This window comes from Dermacentor andersoni, chromosome 4 (assembly GCF_023375885.2).
Source record: "Dermacentor andersoni chromosome 4, qqDerAnde1_hic_scaffold, whole genome shotgun sequence".
NCBI lineage: Eukaryota > Metazoa > Arthropoda > Arachnida > Ixodida > Ixodidae > Dermacentor > Dermacentor andersoni.
In genome coordinates, this window is record NC_092817.1 from 149,277,793 (window position 1) to 149,298,032 (window position 20,240).

Genomic DNA, 20,240 nt, shown 5'->3' on the forward strand with positions numbered 1-20,240 from the left:
CTGGCCTTCCGGTCGTAGTGTTTCTTCTGTAAAAGTTTTGCTTTTTGAAGCTCCTCCTTGGCTAAACGACAAGTGTCTTCAAGACGCTTCCGTAGCTCGACTACATACCCGTATGAAGTTTTTGCGTCATCATCAATATGATCACCTGTCCATAATTCTTTCAATATCGCCATGGGTCCTCTGACATAACGGCCATACAACAAGTCAAAGGGTGAAAAACCCAGGCTTGACTGAGGGACTTCGCGATAAGCAAAAAGCAAGGGTGCCAAGTACCGGTCCCATTTTTTCGGGCTCTCTTGACACATTCGTCTTATCATTTGTTTAAGGGTGCCGTTGAACCTCTCCACAAGGCCATTTGCCATCGGATGATATGGAGTTGTTGGCAACTGCGTAAAAGAGAGAAGACGGCTTAGCTCCTTCATCAGGCGTGACGAGAATGATGTACCTCTGTCACTGATTATCTCCTGTGGGACTCCCACACGAGAGAACATCTCTAGAAGTGCCTCAGCTATTTTTTCTGTTTCAATGCTAGGCAGTGACACAGCGTCAGGATACCGCGTTGCCATATCGACCATTGTCAGCACGTACTTATTCCCTTTCTCTGACATGGGAGTTAATGGTCCCACAATGTCAATGGCAACTCTCTTAAACGGGGTATCAATAACAGGAGTATTTCCCAATGGTACTCGACCTATTAAATGTTTGGGAAAAGTCCTCTGGCACGTATCGCATGATTTAACAAATCGCGTGATGTCTGATTGGAATCCAGGCCAGTAGAACTCTTCGCTCACACGATCTGTGGTTCGCTTTATTCCTTGATGTCCGGCAAGGATCCCTTCGTGAGCCATCTTCATCACAAAATGACGAAGGCTTCTGGGCACGACAAGCTGTTCCATTTGTTTCTTTGACCGCAGTGTGTACTTTCGGTAAAGAATTCCCTCCTTTACAAAGAATTGGACGTCGGCGAACCTCGTCTTCATCTCTTTGTCCACTGCGTCAAAGCATTTACGTAGACTGCTGTCCTCCCTTTGCCTGCTTTTCAAATCGATTGGGCTGATGTCTAGGGGGTTTATAGCTGGTACTGGCAACGAATGCGAACCTGATCTTGTATGTCTGGTTGTCGCTGCCACTTCCGACTTGTCCCTGGTTTCTCTAGCAGCCGATGATAAAATGTCAGCAGAGATAGATTCATCGGTAGAACAGTTTCCACCTTCTGCTCTAAATGATTCATCCGGAGCGCTCGGTGTATAAAGATGTCTTTTCCATTCATTGTCAGGATTGGAGGCATTCCGGACACCTTTCATATTTCCCAGGACAATATCATATAAAGGATTGTCCATGCATAAAACCCTAGTCTTGCCTGTGAAGAACGGTGACGCGATCTCCACGGTTGCTTCAGGTAGCTTCAACAATCGTCTGTCCAGAAGACAGACCGAGGAAATTTTTCCTGTCAGCTTACTGTCTGGTACGAGGGACCTTTTGACAATAATAGAGTCGCATCCCGTATCTCGCAAGACAGTAGCGGGATGTCCTTCAAGCATACCTTCGGCAGTAGGCATAGACTTCTCGTCTCGTTTATGCATTTGCGTTCTCCCGCATTCCAAACTTCTGGGAACTCGACGCAAGGTCTGTGTCTCTTCGTTTACTGCCTTGGACATGTCTACTTGTTGCATCGAGCACGAAGCCTTCTCAGTACTGTTGGGTTTTTTGGGGCAGTCACCTGTCTTGTGCCCAGTGCGGCGGCACTTTCCACAGAAAAATGTATTTGTATTTGGACCCTTCGTATTGGTCCAGCAATCAGCAGCTCTGTGACCGCGTTTACCACAAAGAAAGCAACGTGGTCTTTCCTTCTCTTTTTGTCGCTCAGGAGTTCGAGCTTGACCTGGTGGCTTGCTAGGTTCTCTCTCGTTTTTACCTTTGCCAAGGTTGACTAACCCTTGCGCCTCCAGGTAATGATCAGTAGCTTCCGCTAGCTTGTCAAGTCCCTGACAGTTCCTCTCTCTCAAAAAGACTGCCAGTTTCTCATGGCAAGTCATCAGAAACTGTTCTGAGACAATCTTGTCCCGCAGAGCATCGTATGTCCGGTCCGTATTGGCCATTTCTTGCCAGTGATCGAAATATCCCAGTAGACGACCGGCAAACTGTCTACCAGTTTCGGAATTATCGGGTTTCGCCGACCGAAACTTCCTTCGGTAGCCTTCCTCCGTGAACCTGAAGCGTTGCAAAAGCGTCTGTTTTAGTGTCGCATAGTCCATGGCATGATCCGGTGCCATTCTGCCGACAACACTCAGAGCTACTCCTGTCAAACAGAGGCTTAGCGATAGGGCCCATTTGTCTTGTGGCCAGCCCTGGCTCGTTGCGACGCGCTCAAATCGTTGAATGTATGCATCCAACTCATTGCGTTCTTCATTAAATGGTGGAATTAGTTTGTGAGGACTTTGGTGGCTCTCGGTAGCATTTGCGTGCACACTCTCTGTAAGCTGCCCAGCAGTAATGCTACCCGCTGTCGCATCTAACTCCCTCAACTTTAACTTGAGCTCGAGGACTTCCCTTTCTGCCTTTAATCTAGCTAGCGCTTCGGCATCAGCTTCTTTTGCTGCATTGCGTTCAGCCAGACGTGCTTCACGCGCTTCCCTTTCGCGTGCGCGCTCTTCGTCTACCCATTGTTTTAGTGCCTGGCCGGTCAACCCCAGTTCTTTTCCAATTGCCGTAAGCTTGTCTGTCTCCATCCTCACCCGTCAGACACGCATATGCAATGTGCTGCTCTTCTCTATAGCGTAAGAGCAGTCCTGTTCGCGGACGCCAGATATGTGATGTTGTTAGGACCGTCACGTTGCAAAGCGTGTGACGGGAGGAAGATGGAGGAGACGGTGCATGATGAGCAAACACACAATTATATTAGACGGCACGTAAACACGAAGAATATCTTACTAGACCCACACATACAAGGTTGTTCGTAAATGGAAAAAATGTAGTCTCACGAGGTTGCGGTTAAGTCCGGAGTGTGGTGAAACGTAGAGTCGAGTCCTTGAGGTGGAACACTCGCTTGTAGAGTGATGACCGGCGTGGAAGAGCAAACGCAGCAGCACGGGGCAGGAAAAGGTGGACGGCCCACAGCTCCGTAGACGAGAACAGGCCACTTGGTCGCCCGGCCACCCGAACCTCGCGCGTAGAAGCGGGTTCCACGATGCCGGCAGGCCGACCTGAGGCCTCGTGCAAGGCAACGACCCGAGGCGCTCCTCGTCTCGACGACGGACGCTCGCTCTCCCAAACCTCGCGCGTAGATACGGGTTCGAGGCTGCAGCAGGCCGTTCCGGGGTCTCGTGCCGTGCAACGACCCGAGGCGTTCCCTGTCCCGAAGACGGACGCTCGGTCAGGTGAACCTCACCGGTAGATGTGGGTTCCGTAGGCCCGGCGGCCCTAGTCGTGCCGGCGTTCCAACGATCCCCGTTGCGCGAGCCCCTTTTTCATGCGCTGCACGAGCCTCCCTCGTGTTTCTTTGCCTCTTGTTGAGGCCGGCCGCAATGTCGTCTGCTCTTGCGCTTGGTACTTTGTGAATACTTCTTCACACACATCAACATGTTGTTGGTTAAAATAGTTAAGTAGGGAAGGTAGTGTATGTTTAAGGCATTGGCAGCCATAATTAGTATGTGTGTGGTGCCTGGTGACGATATGAATATTCACTTCTAGTCTGTTGTAGAGTTGCCAGGGCTAGGAATGAATCGAGCTTTCCCAGCATAGCATTTCTATAGCTTAGTAATGTATTGAATTTATATATGTCACGGGCTCTGATTATTCTGTTTTGTTGGAAAAGCTCTTGCGTATGCTCGAAAAAAAGAAACTTTCGCTATCGCCCGAATTGCTTTTTTTTTTTTAAGTATTTCCAGCATTTGAATATTTTGCGCTGTAGTGTTACCCCATATAAGTGAACAGTAACTGAGGTGTGAATGGAAAAGAGCATGATAAATGAGATGCTTAACTTTAAAAGGTAATGCACTTCTATTGCAATTTAACACACCAACAACTTTTCGTACCTTTGAGCAAACATGACTAACGTGTTCATTCCAAGACATATGCACTGTGAATATTACGCCTACGGTTTTTATGGATGACGTAATGGTAATTTTATACCTACCCCACACAATGTTATCTGGCAATGTAGTAGAACTTCCCGGAGCATGAAAAATAACGCATTTTGTTTTGGTTTCATTGTGGATGAGGCCGTTTGCCTTAGACCATGCTCGAAGTCCATAACAAACGGAGCTTGCTATAGGCGTTATTTCTTTTAAATCTTTACCTATAAAGAAAACAGAGCAATCATCTGCATACGCGACAAATTTACACATATCGCTCACTTGTACAATATCATTAATGTAATACAGGAAAAGTATCGGGCCAAGAATGCTAACTTGGGGCACACCCGCTGTCAAAGGTTTTATCTGCGATCTGTTCTCATTAATTTCAACAAACTGATGTCGGCTTTCTAAATAAGATCAGATAAGTTCAATTGTTATCCCTCGGAAGCCATATTTTTCCAGCTTTATCAGCAGCAATTTCTGGTTGACCGTATCAAAGGCTTTGCTGAAGTCTAAGTATAACCCTAAAGTCAGACAATTTTTTTTCAGTGTTCTCTAGAATAAGCTCCTTCTGTATACTTAAAGCAGTTTCCGTAGACCGCTTTTTCTTAAACCCGTGTTGACAGTCGGTTAGCAGGCAATGTTTTTGCTTAAAATTATCAATACGAAAGTTAACAATTTTTTCGAGTCCCTTTGATAGCACAGGAAGTATAGATACTGGCCGATAATTGCCCATATTATTTTTGTCACCTCCTTTGTGAACTATTACTCTCACTACCTGCATATTACGCGGGAAAACTCTGGTTGACAGGGAAATATTAAAAATGTGCATTACTGCAGGTGCAAGTAAGTCTATGACGCACTTAATTGGCCTAATTTCTAAATCATCTAGGTCTCGACTATGGCTATTTTTCAAGGATGAAAATGTTGTAATCACCTCAGGGATGCTAGTAGGCTTTAGGAATAAAGATTCTTTTAATGAAGCGGCATGCATTGTATCATGAATGTTGTGATCTATGCATCCTACTTTAACAAAAAAGTTGTTAAAACGGTCCGCAAGTTCCGTACCATCTACAAGAGTGCCATCAATGTTCAACGTATCTGTTTGTGTATCGACTGACTTCCGATTTAGTGTTTCGTTTATTTTTTTTCCATACTTTTTCACTTCTGCTAGTACCTCCATGGGGTTGTTAGTTGAGTTTTCTTCTCTATTAGTTGCAGGTGTGCCTAATACAGTGTTTTCACTTTAACCTCCTTATTTGCCTTTCTTCACTCTCATTTCCACTTGATAATTTTGAACTTTAAGTGCCTACAACCCATATTAGGAAGTAGCCGCTAGCAACACTTGGGAAGCAATGTTCTTTTTTATTTTAAGCATGAATGACATTGTCATTCACTGTATTTTGTGTGTAGTGCACAAAGCATCACATGGCAATAATTCCTTTGTTAAAAGAACTGTAAAAGACAGACTGGCAAAAATTACTGCATATTTCATTTGGGATAGGTAAGTTGAAAACCCTGTATTTTTTTTTAGAATGCTTTTCTTCCCAATTAGATGTTTTACTGGAAAACATTTTGCAGCAGAAATTATGTTCCTGTGTCGTTCTTCCAAAAGACATAGTGAAACTTGTGAGGCCACTTAGTGTCTGCAAAACTGAATGAATTGGTTTTATGTGCAAGATTATATAGTAATTTTTATGTTAATTATTAAGCTCAAGGATGTAATTAATGCTTTGAAACATTCGTTCTATGCTTTCATATATGTAAATGTAAGCTTTCACACAGTGAACACACTAAATTAGAAATATGCCTGCTATCCATGCTTTTTGCGCGTTAAAGGAACTTGCATGCTTTTGCATGTTTAGGAAATTGCCTTTTATTCTGTTTATACGGCATAATTTTCTCATCTATACTAGTAGCTTCAGTGTACTGAGGTTGAGTGCCAAGGCAAGGGACCCGGAAGTTTTACGGGAATAACTACCCAAAATTACTGTGGATGGATCTGGCAGAGGGAGCGGTTCAGGAAGCGCACTGAAACTTGGAAATTGATGTTCAGTGTGACCGCAGCATTCTGGAGTGAGGGTCTGTGCTGGAAGGAAACTATGAAATATGTTAGCAACTAGTCAAACATTGTTTTAACCCCAATGAGTGCTTTTAATGGTGCATAATGGGAAAGGACAACCTGTGACATCGATGCGAGCCTTCCGACTCTAAAGTTTGCTCTATGCATTCCTCTGCGTCATTTCATCAATGGCAACAGAGCAGGCGTGTACCCAGTAAATTTTTTCAGGGGGGGGGGGGGGCTTATGGGTTATTGCAGGGTTTCATGATTGACGCTGTTTCGCATTATTTTATTTTCCACTTTATCTAACCCATATCGCGGGTATATTGTTTCAGCTCGCCAGCGTTGCGGCGAGCCGCCACGCGAGGAAATAATGAAGCAAAGGGAAAAGTTAAATGCAATTGGTGTTTTCTCTGACTGCAACTCGTTCCACGAGCCTACACACCAGCTGACTAAGAAACGAATCCCTTTCCTGGTCCATGTATCAGTCTAAACAAAGAAGGTTGAACTAACGAAGCAACAGCGATGCACGTGACTGTTGAATAGATGGTGAAAACTAAAGGCATCTTGAATTCATCGCGCAGGCACCGAATCTATGAGAAAACTGGTCTTCACACCCCAAGAAATGCCGATAACTACTATCATCTAAAAGGAGTGAAAAAGGCAGCAAAATGGCAGCTCAATAGCTGTCAAATATCAAAATTCATTTGGCGATGCGTTAGGAATGTGTGAGGAGTGGTGGCGGGGAGGGGGCGGGCAGGGCTCCCACCACCTGGGTTCGTGCCTGCAAGAGAGGAATACTTAATGTGTTGGAACAAGCCTAAATGGAACCTGGCCTTTACACAAGCAAAATAGTCTTGCAAATCACCAGATGCTATCTGTGAAGGCCTGCAGTTACCATGCTGATGGTGCAAAACAAGTTGACAAGAATTAAAATCAGGAGACAAGGTAGCTATGAATCTTGAGAATTTTTAGCTCTGCTCATGTTTTTTGTAAGCACTGCCGGCATTTAAATTTTTTTTTCTCTGGACCCGTGTTATTGCATTTCCTTTATATACCAACAAGCATATGAGCAAATGGACACACCCTTTGGAGTGTGTCCTACACTCCAAAGGGTGTAACTTTGCCTGAGAGTGTAAGCTCTAAGAAAAGTTTACACCCTTTGGAGTGTATATTTGCCACAACAATAATTGTCATCTGTCTTGCCCGCATTTCCTTGAAAACGCTGCGCTCGTTACTTTCCTGTTGGGAATGCTATGTCATGCTGATAACGTGCATGCTGTTCGTTACTGGAAAGTACCGGGCTCGCCGCGTTAAAGAAAGGAAATGCGTACAAAACAAATGACGATTATCGTTGTGTGGCAAATATACGCCCCAAAGGGTGCAACTGTTTTTAGAGTGTAAGAGTGACGATTATTGTTGTGTGGCAGAGATAACACTTTGGAGCGTACCTCTGCCACACAACGATAATCGTCATCTGCCTTGCTTGCGTTTCCTTTCTTCAAAGCGCCGCGCCCGCTACTTTCCAGTCGGGAATGCCATGTCATTACAGGAAATGCGGACAAGACAGATGACGATTATCGTTGTGACAAAAGGGTGTAATTATGCTTAAGAGTGTATGCTAGCCACCATACCTTTACGATAAACATATCTTCTCTGTAAAAAAGAAAAAAAAAAGTTTACACAGCAATTTTTAGTAAAAAAAAGTCAAGTTCGTCTGGCAACAACAACAAAAAAGTCGCTTCCAAAAATTGTACGCATCTATAGCCAAGCCGATCCATGCCTAAAGCTTCCCAAAATGGCCGACTGCATCGTCAACATCGTTAATAGACACTAAGCGTTCACTTGATTTTTCGCTGCATTGGAAATGCAAGCGGTTAATTTCGCCGAATGAACTGTCTCGATGCTTTACAGCGCCCGTCTCGTGCTTCTGAGAAGAGCTTGCGGTATTGGCGTGAACAGACAGGCAAGTGGACGTCTTTATTCTTCAGTTATTGAACCGTTACTTATCGATACATATTGAAGTTAGTCTACAAGCTGTCGTTAAAAGTTCCGTCTTTCAGTAGACCTTGTGCAGCGTACTCTGAGCTCAATGCTAAATTTTTCACTGCGTTCTCGAGTTTTGTTTAACGGTAATGAGAAGGAGTTAGATAATGCACAGAGGCAAGGTTTTGTCTGGTCTTGCAGAAGTCCCAGGTGCTTTTTCCGCCGCGTACACTGTCGCAATCGTTACACGTCTGAGGAACCAGACTGGCGGCGCATAGGTAAAGCCGGCTGCCAGTGCAAGCCACAGTCCCCTACCTTGTCGCTACAGAGAGGAAATTTGCGCGTGTACTAAGTGTACGCAACGTTTGTTTGTTTAGTATAATTTGGCGGTGCCTCCAGCAGACAAAATGTGGATCCCGTACTGCTCCGTCGGTTTGGGCTCGGCAATGCCTCCGCGTTATGGTGTCAAGATAGGCTTCTAGACACCATATCCGCGTGGCGGGCGCATTTAAAAGGAAGCTTTAGCTCGGGTGTTCCGATCTAAATACATGTAAACGGAGTATTCGTTTTTCTCGGCAACCACTGCACTAAATTTGACGAGGTTCGTTACATTTAAAACAAAAGCTTAGAATCTAGAATTTCTGCATGGTACATAAAAGCCAAGCGGGGCATGGTGCTTTCAGTGCCAATTTTTTATAAAACGTAGTTTTCCATTATAAAGGGGACTGTAATGCGATGTCATGAAGTAAAGGGTTGTCTTATATTCAGAGTCAACTTATGTTTCAATACGAACGAAATTTCTTTTAACGAAATTTACCCCTGCTGTTTAGTTCCATATTGTGCGTAGAAGCAACAGTGCGTGCACTTTCAGCTGCTCAGTTTCTCTTCAATGCTGCTCTCATTTTGTAGAGTTCATCACATGTGCATTTGCAACACATTGGCGGAGGCAATACGAACTGCATTTCTCGCTAGCTGGACAAATCGGAATGGCAATGCATCTTGGAGAACAAGACTCGAATTGTGAAAGTCTGGTGGTAAGTCTGAAGTAATATATTTTCATTTATATCTGGTGTTAACTTTCCATCGCAAACTTTCTATCCTATTGAAGAAACATTTAGCCCCCTGTTTGGCCTGTTTTTTTAGGGCCTTCGATCAGGCCCCCTAGCAAGTTTTAGTTTACACTGCAATTTAAAGCTTCTTGAGACCCGAATACAGCCATGGGACGTAATTACTTTTCAAGGTGGTTATTGCCTCCTGACATGTTGCGAACATGAAAGATGTTATTTTTTTTAATAATAACATAGTTTTAATTTTAATAATAACATAGTTTTAAATAACTGGCATCCTTTTTAAATATCACAGTCACGTAGGCAGGCTAAGAGCTGCATCTCCAACAAGTAAACATCTCATGTTCGCTATGGTAAAAACTGCATTTCATTGCCTGAACGCAGAGGTGAAGATGGAGTTATGTGTAGTAGACTGTTACTTTGCTGCTGCATCCTGGATTTTCATGCATTAATGAGGAATTCAACAGACTTCAAGGTTGCTTCCTGCTGTCTGTGACAATGCAGAGGTCTAGGTCAATTTAGAGTGAAATTTCTTGAAAGTAGATGAGAAGAATATGAGTGAACCACTTTTGACAGTTCCACATGCATTGGACTTCATATCCACAATGAATGTTTTGAGTAATGACTTCAGACTTCTCGCATTGCTTCTCGCACTGGTTTATTATTAGAGGAGACAGAAGAAATTGAATGCCCTCTTACCATACCACCATGAGGTGAGCATGCCTGCCAACAGAGACACTCTCTCCCTCTGCCTGGAGTAGCATCCGCAAGCGACGTTCCTTCCTTGCCTTGTCACATACTTGAGTCGAAGAACCACATCGGGTTCACGTGACTAGCACCACCCATTTTTTTTTCTTATCCAGTTTTGTTGCGTAGCACATTTTCCACCATGGCATTGCGCATTCTGAATTGGGCGATTTACTGAAGTAATGCGTCATGGTGAGCGACACTTTTAAGACTGTGTTTTGCGTCGCACTGTTTGTTTGTGTTGCCTTGACTCTGGCTGGGTGTGGCACTTTCTCGAGAGGGAGGAAAGTGGTGTTTCATTTGAAATTTCAGCTGTCTGTATGACATGGACAGATTTGTCATGAACACCTGTGTCATGTGCTGTAAGGCTGTAAACTTAAGAACAGCATTAAATATGTTCTATTAGTGGTGAATGCAACGCATACTTATCTTTTGCACTCAAAGAAAATGTGAACAGTGTACAGTGCTCCCACTTCTGCGTCAGTCTGATAAAAAGGCCAACAAAGAGTGATACCGCACTAAATCAAGTATCTTGAAATTTGTAGACATACTAGGGATGCTTCTGCAGCAGACATGATTGACCAGAGAGGTTAACAATGTACAGCTGCTTGCGGTGACCAAATGCACAGCACCATCAGCCGATTGAGGGAACGAGCTCGCCTGCAGATCTTGCAACCACAAGAGAGAGGTTCAAGTAGATTTTATCGCATTAAAGTGCAACAAGTGACTAGAAAAAAAAAAAAAAAGCTTGAGCATGTCATCAAAAGATACCGTTGGGAACAAAAGTCGATGGATCTACACGCACCATGAAATACCCAATTTTTTTTCTTACTTGCCATGTTGGCATACACTGGTCCACAGTAAAGTTGCAGAATGGGGCAGGGCCCTCCATTTCATTCCTACTTGACAGAGTTGAGATCTCTTAATTCCACTCTTTTTAACTCCCCAGAATGCGAAGAGTTGTACCATTCCTCCAACTTTAAATGAAATTCCTACTATAGTTGTTCACTAGCTGTGCCTTACAACAAAAAATTTATTTTTGAAGTTCTAACAACATTGCAAATAATGTTATACTTTTTTCACGAGAACAAATTCGCTTTGTGACCTTTTACTTTTGCAGTACGTTGCTAGCTGTATAATCTCTCTCAAATCTACTCTTTTTGATGGTACATACATGTTACCTGCGCAAGTTTAATTCATGAATAAATAATGTGATAGCAGAATATATTCAGTAATGTTAATCTATAATGGCATCAGTTGGGCAGATGTAGTTGGAATGAAATGGGCACACAGTCCTGTAGCGCTAAACCTTCACTTAGAATAAGTCTGCAAAAACAGGTATCTTTGCCAATTACTCTAAACTAGACTAGGCCAAATTTGTTTACATTTATAAGTTTTTACTGAATACTGGCTCTTTCAGTATCTACCTATAGGTCACTACCTCTGCCATAGTACTTGCCAACAAAATGGTATTCTACATATTGTGAAATTCTGAACTCCTGGAAACTGTTCCATGGTCGAGCTTTAATTGCACTTGAACACTAACTTTTAGTTGCCAAGAATGATTCTATTTAGCAAGAGCATGCTTGGACTATGACAGAAGGATGGAGGCCAAAAAAGTTACTGCCCTTCCACTGGTGTGAAGCGGGGTGCAAGCGAAGCTTGGGATCTGCGGCACTTTGTAACGCCTCACGGCGAGGTCAGCACGTCATTGTCGACCTCTTTTTCGAACGAGTTCCTGGTGGCATTAATCAAACACTGCCTGTTCTCTGGCCAAACGCACAACACGTGGCCTGATCCCACTGCCATTCCTTCAACGCAGCCTGCTCTTCGGCAGAACAGACCAAACGCGGCCTCCCCATCTGACTGCTGGGCCTGAACTGGTGTGGGAAACTGCAGGTGTCAGGCGAGCGAACACACCCTCTCCCTCCTCCGGAGGAAGGGTACGCCCGTGATTGGCTCATGCCTTGCGCGGCTTCTACTTACCCTCCTTAAAGGCAGTGTTTGATGAACTGACAGTGGCCGAATCGGTTAGCGTGGTGGTCTCGCAACCCGGGGATCGGTGGTTCGAATCCGCAGCCTGATAAGCAATTTCTATTTTTCCGCAGCTTGGGTTTTTTCGTGCAGTAACACCGACACCAGTGAGGCAATACAAGCTTCTGTTAAAAAGGTCGCAAATGGTTGCATCTTATGCCAGTTCCTGTTGATGTGGACATTCACAATGTTATTTTTCACTGTCAGAGGTATCCTTGAAGAAAAAAGGGGGGGGGTGTCAACAAAGTATCAACACTACAGAAGCAACATCGACGTACATGGTAGTTGAAATAAATTGATGATTAAATGTTGATTATGCTGTCATGTACGACGCACAAATTAAGGCGATGGATCTGGCGAGCTTCAAGATCACGTGTCAGCACTCTCATTGGCTTGTTGAGCATGTGCAGCGTCGGTAAGATTGGCATTGGCAGTGTTGTTGATTGGCAGTGTTGACTGCTGCATTGTGACGTGGTGGAGCATTGCCATTACGAATCCCCTCACAAACTATGAGCTACCAAGCTGCACTGAGACCAGTTTCACGTCTGTGCGCACTCAAGGATGACAGCGCGCATGCATTGTTGGATCTGGAGGACAATTCCAGTTGCTGTCCCCCAGATTTTGGACCTTGCCGTTGGGTGTGGGAGTTGGCCGAGGTTGAGGAGAACTTTGAGATGAAAACTGGAGGTTTATTTACATTATTTACAGTGAGAGTACAAAGAAATTAAGTCATAAAGTCATTACGGGCCAGCAGCAACTCGGACGCATCGGCCCGTGACAAGAAGCTCGAAAGAAATGAATGAAGGAATGCTCTGGTGCTCCCAATCTCTGGCTTTTAACCCCTTCGGTGTCTCGAAGTCACGTCACGTTCGGCCAATCAGCGAGCCCACTCAGGTGGCGTCATTTTCGGCCAATGGTAGGTGCCCGTGCAAGTGCAAGTCACATTCGGCTCAGAGGGTCGCTCCTTGGGCTCCAGTTCTCGGAGGGACTACTTGTCTGCGGTATTGCCTTCCTGGTCTGCAACTGCCGTCACAAAGGTGGACGGGGGGGATTGCTCCCAGGGCTTCACGGTGCATTACGGCCATCGTTGCCTCGCGGCTTGCAAGCACCGTCACAATAGGCGGATGGGGGGAGACTGGTTGTCTTCGAGCGACCTTTCAGAGCTGCAAAGCAGCTTTGCTCGGGACCTACGTTACCTGGAACCGTGCCAGGCTCCCGCTACACTTTCAGGAAGAGTCGAGCAGTGGGTTTGGACATATGCCGCGCCTTGGGAATGTGGTAGATGTGCTTCTGCGCTCCTTAATTAGGTGTGGCGCGATTCGATGTGGTCTGGTGAACTCGAAGTAGGTTCAGGAAAACGTCCCATATCTAACAGCATGCGCACTCAAATGTGCATACATACAAATTCTTGATTACATCTCTCATTGTACTGTTACACTAAGGTACGTTTTAATACTGCATAAAATTACTGCTTAATTTGCATATCACCTAGCATTAATTATAAAAAATTCAGCATGTGCATCATATAGCCGGCTATAAAGAAAAAAAGTTACAGGGCTCCTTCCAACACATCATGCTACGTTTCGCAAGCTGGTCCAACAATGAAATAGATGATTGCACAATGGTGGCCGCTTTTCATAAGTTAGCATCGCTGGAATACATCCGTGTTTGTGGCAAAGCATACAAATTTGGTTTCGTGTCTTGGTGAACTGTGCAAGCTATTTCCGGCCCAAATTTCTTTTTAAAGAGTTGCACGCATTCATCCTATTTTAATGTTCAATGCAGGATAAAGGCACCTCCCTGCAATCTCCAATTATCATTGTCTTGCACTAGCTGATGCGAACTTGTGCTTCCAAATTTCATCCTTGATGGAACTTCCCTTCCCTTGGCACCCATTCTGCGACTCTAATGGTCCACTGGTTATCTACCCTATGCATTATATGGCCTGCCCAGCTTCATTTTTTCCTCTTAATGTCTACTAGAATATCGACCATCCCCGTTTGCTCTTTGATCCACACCGCTCTCTTCCTGTCTCTTAACATTTATCATTGCATTGCTCTTTGTGCGGTCTTAACATGTTCTCGAGATTCTTTGTTAACCTCCAAGCTTACGTGCCATACTGCATGCTTAGAAGAATGTGTCTACCAAGTTGACATTTTCAAATTCCCTGATTTTTTCAGGTTTTCGCCAAGTTTCACAGAACTTTGTATTATGTCAAGATGGGCTAACACCATGTCACCTGATGCTGTCACTCTCTGGTAAGCATGTTAAAAAAATAAAAACAACAATCCAGTTTGAACAGTAAGGAGTAGTGTTTATTTTATTCAAAATAGAAAACTGAAAAGAGGGGTTTGTAAAATGCACAGCTACTAAAATATCTTCGAAAAAGACTTGGTGCCTTTTTACTCTGTGAAGGATGACCAGCGAAGCTGTGTATGTGGGCCCCTTAATGGTGAACTGCACCTCCACTGCGGTTCGGCCTGGTATTGCACTACCTATGGGATTGGCCCGTGTGTGGGGAGTGCTTAAAGCCTGCTTCATCTCCGCCGCAGGTTGGACTGGTATTTCACGACCTTCGGGATCAGCCCACATATGGGGAGTGCTTAATGCCTGCTTCACTTCTGCCTCGGGTCCGCCTGATATTGCACTATCTTCGGGATCGGCCCACCGTATGAAAAATTGTTGGTCTATGCGCGGATGCGATCCGCCAGATCCTAGCCATAGACAGCTTTGCTGTAAAAAAAGTGGTCTAGCTCACGCAAATAGAGTCGAACATATTAAAATGCAAATAAAAAGAGATGCTGTTAGGAATCGCCGTACGGGGTGGCAACGTGCCAGCTATTTCAGCCCGCTGCACGTGTTCCAATCCAACCAGACGGGGCGCACTTCAGAGAACTGCGGATAACCGGCAGCCACGTGGCGCGGGGTCAGCTCAGGAATGTGGTACTCGGCAGCGCCACCCTTGATGGAGCAGAGTTCTACGAAGCCCTCTGACGTCGGCTCCGGACCTTTACACCTGTGTGTGTGTGTGCGGCACTGAAACCTGTGCGACACGTGTTTGTGAGCCCTCCTCCAAAAGGGCGGGTCATCTACGGTGACGTCGAACGATTACTGGACGAACGTTTACGTCCACTGGGAATCAAGGGGGGAACAAGTGCTTATAAGCAGCGTTTGCCGTCATGAGCTGAGTGCTCGTTGTCACGCTCGTAAGCTGTTTGCTGTATGCATCGTCTTGCGTGCTCCATGTGGGAGTCACGCTAGACTGGCGATGTATATCATGTTTTAAATATAAATCCTGCAAATAAACCCTGCTCACCTAGCCCTGTCGTCCCAAGGTCCTCCCGACAACTATGACCGCTCCAATCCCGATAATGCATACAAAAGCAAATAGAGCTATTTGTATCAACTGATCGCAAGCTCATTGGTATTATGCCCGAACTTTGTCACAAGTGAGATTCTCCAAACAACTGGAAAGTCAACCTCAACTGTCCTGGCATACTCTCAGCCTGCGCATGCCTCAGTGTTGCGTTTCACTGCTTTAAGGGGTTCATTTTGGTTTGGATGTGGGTAACCTGCATCTCAGCATCAGCCAACACTTTGCTTTTTGAGCTCAAGCTCCTTCAAAGAGGCGGTGGCACTGTTCCTTTCCTGGTCATTCCTCAATGCAATGGTCTTTCCTATTCTTGTCCTGGCTTTGATTAAGGCCATTTCAAATCTGCAGTTGCAGCACATTCGGAATGCGGATCAATGGTGAATATCTCAGCAACAGTGGGGACAAATTATTAGTGATTGAGGACCTTAACCAAAAAAGTGTTAGTGGGTTTGAAGATTAATATGCAGAAGACAATGTTCAAGAATTCACATCGCCAGTCAGCCTTTAGAGTCTGTACAGGAGTAATTTTACCTAGGTCAGTTGCTCGCAAGGGACCCTGATCATGAAAAGGAAATTTACTTAAGAATAAAAATGAGTTGGAATGCATATGGCAGGCATTACCGAATCATGGCTGGGAGCTTACCACTGTAATTGAAAAGAAAAGTGTACAATTCTTGCATTCTACTAGTGCTAACATATGAGGCACACATTAGAATCGGGTAAATACCGTAATTAAATGTTGTAATATATGGTTCTTGCTTGAAAAGTTTCCTAGGGCAGGCATAAATGGGAGTTGTCGACACGCGATCACAGGTGTTGAATGCATACATTGTTTCCTAAGCATTGCCGAGGTAGACGTGCTGCCACCATAGGGGTCAACAGCGAGTCATTTCTCAAGTTCAAACTATCCCGCGAAGGCCAATTTTACAATCAAAATAAGAGATTCGGGACTAGAAATGTATGACCGCCGGCCAGGACTGAATTACCCGGAGTCGAATTAACAGAAGTCGACTGTACCATACGGCAGTGGACTTTGCAGCAAGAATGTATCTCCTACTGCACATAGCAGAATATTGGCATGCTGCAGTGCTCAGTGGCTGCAGAACAGTAGACTCGTATTAATTTGATCCCGGCTGAAAGTCCCAGCCGGCACACGTGCATTTCTATAGGTCCAAACTTTAGTTATTTTGATACTAAAATAGGCCTTCACCCAATAATTCCAACTTGAGCAGTCGGCATGCATGCTGACCCCTACAGTGAACCCAATAAGCGACCCCTTTGGTGACATACCTTAGAGGACAGTAGATGTGTTAAACAGACTTCATCTCCTGCAGGAAATGCCTATTTTTTGCCTGCCCAGGAGGAGCTCCAAGCAATAATCACAGATCAAAACGTCTGATTGCGGTATTTACCCATTTCTAATGTGTCGTGCTTAACAAAACTTCCTTGGCGATTTTCGTATGCTTTACCGCATAACACGGATGTACTGCGGCGAAGCTCACTTTGGAAAACTGGTTGCAATGTGCAACACATCAGACCCTTCTCCATTTTTTTAAAATAAAAATTGTGTGCGCATTTGATTTCTCTTTCATTTTAGGGGCTTTTGTCCTTTCTATGCTAGTTTACACTTTGGACACACAGACAGCGGGCGTGTGTTTCACTTTGGGGCATGTTAGAATCTGTACGTAAACCATGGAAAATAAATCAGTCGTGTGTGTCGCCATTTCTTCTGCACCTTCTTAAATTTGACCCACCAGATAATTCAGTCTGTCTCGTCGGTCCCATCACAGTCGAATTAATGGAATGAAGTCAACTGCATTTTGCTTGCTGCTCAGAAGTATGAGCTTGAATAAAAAACATAACACACAGGACATAAGGAGACAAATGAAGTGCTGCAACATTTGCCAACTGGCCTAGGTTAGCACTATATGAGCTTGAACCCAGATGTGCCAGCTGCATTAAGATTGTGATAAAATGTAAAATCGCATGGCATGTGTTGAACTCGGTAGGTTGGTTTTCCTTCTTGAAAAAGTGTTGCAGAGTGCCTGTTAAGGATTTACTGAATGATGCTGTCGAACTGTCAACAAGGCTGCCAAAAAATCATTCTTAATACAATCCTTTCATGGACACAGCAAGGTAACAAATTGTTTTGTGTGTGAAGCATTAAGAGTATATTCGTGATCAGATATTGTTCTTAAAAAGTGAACTTTGAAAGCAAACAAGCATTATGTATGAATCAAAAAAGTGGGAGATATATGTCTCACTGTCTAGATACACTATTTTTATCAAGGAGACGATTACATGATCTAGTCACCCGCTTCTACCTTCTCATGGCTGCCTGTAAAATGGTAAGAAGCAGCATGTGCATGTTTGCATGCTTTTGTGGTTTTTACTGGACAGCCTTTACGCCAGCAGCATATTTTGTGATTTCCCATTCCGGTGGTCGGTCACATCAAGATGTTGGGCATGACAATAGAGGTGAACGGCTCGAACACCATCGCAGTCGCTAAGCTCACCACGAAGGCTGAGAACGCCACACGCCTTCTGAGACGAGTAGCCAACCGGCATCACGGGCTCAAGGAGGACAGCCTGCTTAGACTTGCACAGGCCTTTGTAATCAGTCACTTCATGTACATCGTGGCCATGCACTATTGGTCCAAAGTGGAGAGAGACAAGCTTGAAACGCTCTTGCGTAAGGTCGCCAAGAGAGCCATGGGTCTACCCATGCACACAAGCACTGGACGCATTAAGCATGTACAACACGCCGAGCGACATAGCGGAGGCACAGGAACGGGCACAGATCACTAGGCTGTCCAGCACACTTGCGGGCAGGTGGATCCTACGAGAAATTGGTGTTGCGCTTCGGGAGATCGAGTGGAACAGCCACGGGCTAACACCCGACAAGAGGAAAAAGATCAGGGCAGCCCCTCTGCCCAGGAATATGAACCCAGAGCACAATACCGACAGACTTGGTCGAGCCAAAGCACTCTGACAGGCAGCCCCCTCCGGGAAAGCATGCTGCTTTACGGACGCAGCTAAATATCCTGGCAAACGAGCCTATGTAGCAGCGGTGGTCAACAAAGATGGCATGGTCATCAAGGCGTGCACGGTCCGCACTGATAGTCCTAAGGTGGCCAAGCAGGCGGCGGCCATCAGCCTTGCACTCCTAGAATTCTGTCCTTTGAAACAGGGAGCATATCCTGGACCGTCGGCAGAATACTTGGTACTCATCACCTCACCCCACACTATGTCAACTGGTTCCCGGCACACATGGGACCATTCCTCCAATGGCTGCTCCCTAGCCTCAACGACACAGCACACGAGACCGCACGAGCTCTAACTCACCGTGCGAGCCCGGACTTCCTCTCGGCAGGATGGGCAAGCGAGCGCGATCCCCTCGTCACTTACAACGATCTCACCCAGCATTATAAGTTAGTCATGAGAACCGTGCCGCTACCGCACAAAGCACTCAAATAAGCACAAGAAGTCACGTACAGGTGGCTTCAGACGGGCACCTACCCATGCCTGGCCTTCCTGCACAAAATCTTTCCGGATGCGCACCCTCACAATGCGAGTCGCTACTGTAAGGATATAGCTAGCCTTGATCACATGCTCTGGGCTTGCCCCCTGGCGCCGGAACCACAGGGGTGAGTGGGACCGAGCTCTACACAGCTCGGACCTTGAAGCACAGCTCTGGGCTGTCCATCAGGCCCGCGAGGCAGCGGAGAGGCATGGCCTCTCTGTCCCAACGTGGGAGCGGCCCACTGCATAGTAATCGCGCGTACCGACGGACCTCAAGAAAGTTATCCATCCATCCATTATCACAGCAGTTGTCAGAAAACATTCTGCAGGGAACAGCTAAAACACTATGCATTTCTCATTATAGTGCTATTTTGTGTGCGTGAGTTTAATAAATAGATAATTTGCAGGTGTGTGTATGGCAAATTGAGATGCTGACTTCACCGAAATCATAAAAGCACACAGCACTCTACTTAAAAGAATCTGAGCATTTGGCCACTGTTGTGTCACTAATGTGCACTGTCCTAGCCGTCTTCATTACCAAGCAGAAATACAACCAACAAACTATTTTTCGGGCATGCATGAGAATTTGGGTATCTTTGCAACACCGCCACGTACCCCATAGAGGCAATTAATTATAAGGACAGCTGAAATTTCGGATGCTGAAATGCTTTGCCTTCAAAGTGTGGAAGGCACGACCATTGTCAAAAATGTTGTATAATGCCGGTTTTCAAGCGTCAACTTTGCTGCAATATAGCTTGCTACTGGAAGAAGCTTATGCAATGTATTGTGGTGAAGCATACCAGCAGTGGAAAGGGGCCACTGTAACATGGCATGATATGTATTTCTTTATTTACACACATACATACTCTCTCCTGTTACAGCACAAGCACCAAGAAGCCTAATAAGTGTTGTGGTTTGTTTACAAAATTAAGAAAAATTAAATTATGGGGTCTTACGTGCCAAAACCACTTTCTGATTATGAGGCACGCCGTAGTGGAGGACTCCGGAAATTTCGACCACCTGGGGTTCTTTAACGTGCACCTAAATCTAAGTACACGGGTGTTTTCGCATTTCGCCCCCATCGAAGTGCGGCAGCCGTAGCCGGGATTCGATCCCGCGACCTCGTGCTCAGCAGCCCAGCACCACAGCCACTAAGTAACTAGGGCGGGTACAAAACCTACCCAAATAAAGATGTTTGCAACATGATGTGCATGGTATACCGTCCTTGGGAAGACAAGCTTAATTGGTTGCTGTTGGCTTTGTGTCTTGCTTCACTCTTGAGCAGCACTTACTGACTGCACAGTAATAACAAGCTCCACCAAATGGCTACAGATTACTTCTGTACTACTCCAAGTGTTCCAAAAAGACTTTTC

At 45.2% G+C, this 20,240-nt stretch overlaps 2 long non-coding RNA genes across 6 annotated transcripts in view; both read left to right on the top strand.

The window, feature by feature from the left end:
• LOC126537906 (uncharacterized) overlaps positions 1 to 20,240 on the top strand; it is a 66,156-nt gene that overhangs the window by 11,511 nt on the left and 34,405 nt on the right. The window lies entirely within an intron of this gene.
• LOC129386490 (uncharacterized) overlaps positions 1 to 20,240 on the top strand; it is a 49,249-nt gene that overhangs the window by 10,661 nt on the left and 18,348 nt on the right. The window contains exons 1-4 of one of the 4 annotated variants that reach the window (XR_011893926.1): positions 6,924 to 8,104; positions 9,034 to 9,158; positions 14,153 to 14,230; positions 14,848 to 17,056. This is a non-coding gene — a long non-coding RNA (uncharacterized lncRNA). Of the gene's footprint in view, positions 1 to 6,916; positions 8,105 to 9,033; positions 9,159 to 14,152; positions 14,231 to 14,847; positions 17,057 to 20,240 lie in introns of those variants that run through there. The other 3 variants (XR_011893925.1, XR_011893924.1, XR_008613862.2) reach the window with 3 other exon arrangements.